Below are 6675 nucleotides of genomic sequence, written 5' to 3' on the forward strand. Positions count from 1 at the left end.
TATAAATCGTTCTACTATAAAGACACATGCACAACTGTGTTCATTGCAGCCCTGTGTACAATAGCAAACACCTGGAACCAACCCAAATGCCCATCAATGATAGACTGGACAAAGAAAATGTGGTACATATACACATGGAAACCATCATTCTCAGCAAACTGACACAAGAACAGAAAGCCAAACACCATATGTTCTCACTCATAGGTGGGTGTTGAACAAGAAGAACACGTGGACTCAGGGAGAGGAGCATCACACACTGGGGGCAGTTGCGGAGTAGGGTAGAGGAGAGACAGCAGGGGGTGTGGAGGCAGGGGAGGGTGGGGAGGAATAACATGGGGAGAAATTCCAGATAGAGCATGTACCTAAAGTAAAATAAATAAATTAAAAAATAAAAATAAATTTTAAACAATAAACTCTTTTTGAGTTGCCACTTATATGTCACCAGTTTTATTATCTTATCTTCAGATATTTTATGTCTTAATTAGCTTTTCATTCCCTAAAAACTAAAAATATGTACATTAATGGTTCTACTTTTAATTTTTTGAGGAACCTCCATACTGCTTTCCATAGCAGCTGCACCATTTTACATTCCCACCAACAGTATTCAAAAGTTTCCATTTCTCCACATTCTTACTAACCCTTATCTCTTTCTATATAAAATAGTCATTTTGACAGGTGTGAGATAGTATTGTAGTTTTGATTTGCATTTCTATGATGATTAGTGATGTTGAGCATCTTTTCATATACCTATTGGCCATTTGTATGTAACCTTTGGAGAAATGTCTATTATTGTGTTGTATTAAATATTTTACCAATATTTGAAGGTTTAATCTAAGAATATATGGACAGGAGTGCAGCACTGTCATACATATGAGAATATAGTGAGGACATTCTGCTTCTTTTCACTCTAGTTTTAGAGTCACCTGACTTAGCTTGTCCATAAATATCCATAAATATCTCCATTACCACAAAAATGTGATGCCTTGACTAGTGTCTATCATTATCTTAAAGAAAATAGGCTTTAGTTCATGGACCAGAGAAGAAATTCCATAATACATCAGTCAGCATTCAGTCAGGATAACAGAAACAACTCTAGGCACTTCAAACGCTGGGAATTTAAAATAAGAAACTCTTTTAAAGGATGTTAGAAGAGCTACATGAGCCAAAGAAATGATAAGTTCATCCAGAGATCAATATCCACAGAGAGTCTTTGCCATGTCTAAGGCAAGAGGAAAGAAAAGGAAAATAGGAGTACCCAGAACTGTGGGGCTACTGAGCTCCCTCTTACTGCAAGCACTACTGTTAGAGCCTCTGCCACCAGGGCCTACTCAAACATCTACAGCCACTGTTCTGGGGCCACACTGAGTGAGCAACAATACAGAAGTCCAACAAGCCAGCGGACTCAGATGCCAGAAGCACCTGCCAGAATGCAGGAGAAAACTCACGGCTCTGCCCTCTCTCCAAATCACAATTACCTACCGTGACTCCTGTTGGCAAACCCGTCAGAAAGGCAACTGATGAGAGAGTTCAGGGAAAATCGTTCACAAAGATAGAGAGACTGATAGTTCCATGATTGGGTAGAAAATAGAAGAAAGAATAACATCTAGTTATCAAACAAACAATATGTTAAATGCCGATCAGAAAACAAATATAGTTTTTGAACAATTTTTTCTTTGTTTCAAAGAAGGTAAATGAACTCCTTCTGAAATTGCAAAATATCCCTTAATTAGTTGCTGGGGGTGTATTAGTCTGTTCCCACACTGCTATAAAGAAATACTTGAGAATGAGTAATTTATAAAGAAAAGAGGTTTAATTGGCTCATGGTTCCATAGGCTGTACAGAAAGTATGATGCTGGCATCTCCTCAGCTTCTGGGAAGGCCTCAGGAAACTTACAATAACAGATGAAGGTAAAGAGGAAGCTCACACTTCACAAGGACACAGCAGGAAGAAAGGAGAGCGAGGCAGGAGGTGCTGCATTTTTAAAAGCCAGATCTCAGATGAATTCACTCACTTGCTACCATAAGAACAGCACCAGGAAATAGTGCTAACCCATTCATGAAGAACCATCTCCATGATCCAACCTCCTCCACTAGGCCCCACCTCTAACACTGGGGATTACAATTAGATGTGAGATTTGGATGGGAATACAAATCCAAACGGTATCAGGTTTCAGCACCAAAAGTGCTGAAATATAGAAAAAGGCAGGGGTAGAACTGAGACATCATTCACCCCCAGCAATTAGTTAAGGGATATTGTGCACTTTCAGAAGGAGTTCATTTGCCTTCTTCGAAACGAAGAAAAAAAAACATTTGTTTAAAAACTATAGTTATTTTTTAATTAGGATTTAACATACTGTTTGTTTGATAACTAGATGTTATTCTTTCCCCTATCTTCCACCCAATCATGGAACTATCAGTCTCTATATTTACCAATATAATTTAATGGTACAAATAAGATAAGTATCAATAAATGCTATGTTTATTCACAAATTCATTTTTATCTGTTGAAATTAAATTAGAGTCAGTGATAGTGATTTATTATCCTACCTGTTACTTTGAATTCTCAAGGCCAGAACAAAAAGTTTACTGTTACAAAGAATTATTTCTTAGTTAATCATATAAACAACAAAGTATACATATTTAAGAATGTGCTAGAATATTTCCTTTAATTAAATAAATCAGATAAATGGTATATTTTCAAATTTTTCAACCCTTAACTTTAGTAGGGACTTAAAATTTTTCTATTATTATTAAATGGTAGAACATTTTATAAGATTTCTTGATGACTCTTTAATCTTTCATTCGAGGGTCTTTTTATCAACTCTAAACTAATACGTATTACATGACAATTTTCTTTCTAAATGATTTGTGAAATGACATGTTTCTTTTCTTGTCTTTCACTTTTATTGAAGACCTAAAAAAATAGCCATAATGAGGGGCAATTTAGAAATGGTTCTTCAAAGATACTTTTTGAACTGAATGTAGCTAGGAGGTTAAAAAAGATGAAGACAAGACTTGAAAGTGTTTGGATTTGGAAACAAAGAGGACATCTGTGACCTGCCTAGCTTCAGTGGAACATCAGACTGTGACAGCAAAAAATGCAGGGTTTGAAATCAGTCTCTCAGAGTTTGAATCATTGCAATTTTTTGATATCTTTCAAGTTATTTATTTTTCTGTGTCTCATTTTTCTAATGTTTATAGTAGAAATAATAGGACCATATCTTAGGACCCATATCATAGGACCAACAAAATGCAATGAGGCATTTCAAACTCTTAGAACAATGTTTGCCAAACAGTAAGCCCTCATTAAATGTTTATTCTTCTCATCAATATAAAGCAAAGGGTTAAAGAATAGTCATACGCTGCCATTAGAAGTCCAAAAATGTAACACACAATGGAGGTCAGCTTGGTATTCACTTGTAACTCAGTAATCCTGTGTCTGGGAATTTGTCCCACAAATAAATCTGTTTATGCACAACATAGTACGGATCATATTGATAATTGCACCATTGTATGAAATAGATGAAGATTGGAAACAACACAGAGGACAAATATATACTCTAGTGTTGTATTAGTTCTCATGCTATTAATAAAAACATACCTGATACTGGATAATTTATAAAGGAAGAAGCTTAAATGGACTCACAGTTCCATGTAGCTGGGAGGCCTCACAATTACGGAGGAAAGTGAAGGAAGAGCAAAGGCACATCTTGCATGGAGGCAGGGAAGGGGCATGTGCAAGTTAATTCCTCTTTATAAAACCATCAGATCTTGTGAGACTTATTTACTATCAAGAGAACAGCATGGGAAAAACCTGCCCCGATGATTCAATTACCTCCCACTGGGTCTCTCCCACAACACACGGGGATTCTCACAATCCAAGGTAATATTTGAGCTGGAAGACAGAGCCAAATCATATCACTCTGCCCCTGGCCCCTCCCAAATCTCATGTCCTCACATTTCAAAACCAATCATTCCTTCCCAACAGTCCCCCAATGTGTTAACTCTTTTCAGCATTAACTCAAAAGTCCACAGTCGAAAGTCTTATCTGAGACAAGGCAAGTGCCCTCTCCCTATGAGACTGTAAAATCAAAAGCAAGTTAGTTATTTCCTAGATAAAATGGAGGGGTACAGGTATTGGGTGAATACCCCTGTTCCAAAAGAGAGAAATTGGCCAAAACGAAGGGACTACAGGCTCCATGCAAGTCTGAAATCCAGTGGGCGCCCAAATCTTAAACTCCAAAATGATCTCCTTTGACTCCATGTCTCATATCTAGGTCACACTAATGTAACAGGTGGGTTCCCATGGTCCTGGGTAGCTCCATTCCTGTGGCTTTTCAGGGTATAATCTCCCTCCTGTCAGCTTTCATGGGCTGGCATTGAGTTTCTGTGGCTTTTTCAGGTGCATGATAAAAACTGCTGGTGGATCTACCATTCTGGGGTCTGTATTGGTCCTCTTCTCACTGCTCCATTAGGCAGTGCCCCAATTGGGACTGTATGTGGGGGCTCCAACCTTACATTTCCCTTCTGCACTGCCCTAGCAGAGGTTCTCAATGGGATCCCTTCCCCTTCAGCAAACTTCTATCTGGACATAAAGGAGTTTCCATGCATCCTCTGAAATCTAGGTGGAACTTCCCAAACCTCAGTTCTTGACTTCTGTGCACCCACAGGCTTAGCATCATGTGGAAGCTACCAAGGCTTGGGGCTTGCACCCTTTGAAGGCACAGCCTGAGGTGTATGTACATTGGCCCCTCTTAGCCACAGCTGAAGCAGGTTGTAGGGCACCAAGTCCCTAGGCTGCACCAAGCAGGGGGACCCTGGGCCTGGCCTACTAAACCATTTTTTCCTCCTAGGCTTCTGGGCTTGTAATGGGAGGGGATGCTGCAAAGGTCTCTGACATGCTCTGAAGATATTTTCCTTATTATCTTGGCAATTAACATTTGGATCCTTATTACTACTTAAGTAAATTTCTGCAGCTAGCTTGATTTTTTTTCTCAGATAGAAAATGAGTTTTTCTTTTCTATCACATCATCAGGCTTCAAATTTTCCAAACTTTTATGTTTTCTTTCCCTTTAAACATAAGTTCCAATTCCAAACCATATCTTTGTGAATACATAAAACTGAATATATTTAACAGCACCCAAGTCACATCTGGAAAGCTTTGCTGCTCAGAAATTTCTTCTACCAGTTATCCTAAATCATCTCTGTCAAGTTCAAAGTTCACAGTTCTCTAGGGCAGGGGTAAAATGCCACCAGTCTCTTTGCTAAAACATAATAGTCACCCTTGCTCCAGTTCTTAACAAGTTCCTCATCTCCATCTGATACTGCCTCAAACTGAACTTCATTGTCCACATCACTATCAGCATTTTGGTCAAAACATTCAACAAGTTTCTAGGAAGTTTCAACCTTTCCCACTTCTTTCTGTGTTCTGAGCTCTCCAAGTATCTAGGAAATTCCAAACTTTCCCACATTTCCCTATCATCTTCTGAGCTCTCCAAATTGTTCCAACCTCCGCCTGTTACCCAGTTCCAAAGTTACTTCCACATTTTTGGGTATCTCTACAGCAGCAGCCCATTCTATTGGCACCAATTTATTGTACTAGGCTGTTCTCATGCTGCTAATAAAGACATACCCAAAACTTGGTAATTTATAAAGGAAAGAGGTTTAATGGACTCACTATCATGAGAACAGCATAGGGAAAACCTGCCTCCATGATTCAACTACCACCCACCAAGGCCCTCCCATGACACATGGGGATTATTACAATTCAAGGTGAGATTTGAGTGGGGACACAGAGCCAAATCATATCAAGTGTATATCACCAAAGGAATAGTATGCCACTATATAAAAAAACTAAGAAAGCCTCAGTGTTCTAATATAGAAGATCTCCAAGATGATAGATGATGATGTGTAAAAAGCAGGGCACAGATTTTCCATTTGGTGTGTAAGAAGTTGTAAGTCAGCCCTCTGTCCTAACAACTAAAAAGCTAAACAAACTGAAATATCAATGAATCTTCAGAGATCCATCAGAGATGTGGGAGTCATAGGGCAAATTACTGCTCTCAAAATTGTAGACACTGACAGTTAAACACAAAGCTGGAGGTCATTATTCTAAGTGAAGGAACTAAGGAAGGGAATATCACATACTGTATGTTCTCACTGACAAGTGGGAGCTAAGCTATAAGTATGCAAAGGCATAGAGTGGTATAATGGACATTGGAGGCTCAGAAGAGGAGACGGTGGGAGGGGGGTGACAGACAAACAACTATACATTGGGTAAAATGTACACTACTCAGGTGATGGATGCAGTAAAATCTCAGACTTTGCCATTACACAATGCATCCACATAACCAGAAATCACTTGTACCCCAGAAGCTATTGAAATAAAATATATACAAATATATCAGTATTTATCTATATATCAATTGTTGATATCAATATATCAACATATACATATCATATATATAAATTAAAGCACTGGAGGGAACTAGCTTAGGCCCTTTTGGCTCTTCTACTCTTCTGCCATTTGAGGACATATCATTTTTCCCCTTCTGCGCTTGCATTGCTTCTGCTATGTGAGGACAAAATGTTCCTCTCCTCCAGAGGAGCAGCAGCATGGCACCATTTGAAAGCAGAAAGAAGTCTTCACCAGACACCAATACTGTTAGCATCTTT

Source organism: Sapajus apella, unplaced genomic scaffold, assembly GCF_009761245.1.
Source record: "Sapajus apella isolate SASKATOON/1434 unplaced genomic scaffold, GSC_monkey_1.0 scaffold2, whole genome shotgun sequence".
Taxonomy (NCBI): domain Eukaryota; kingdom Metazoa; phylum Chordata; class Mammalia; order Primates; family Cebidae; genus Sapajus; species Sapajus apella.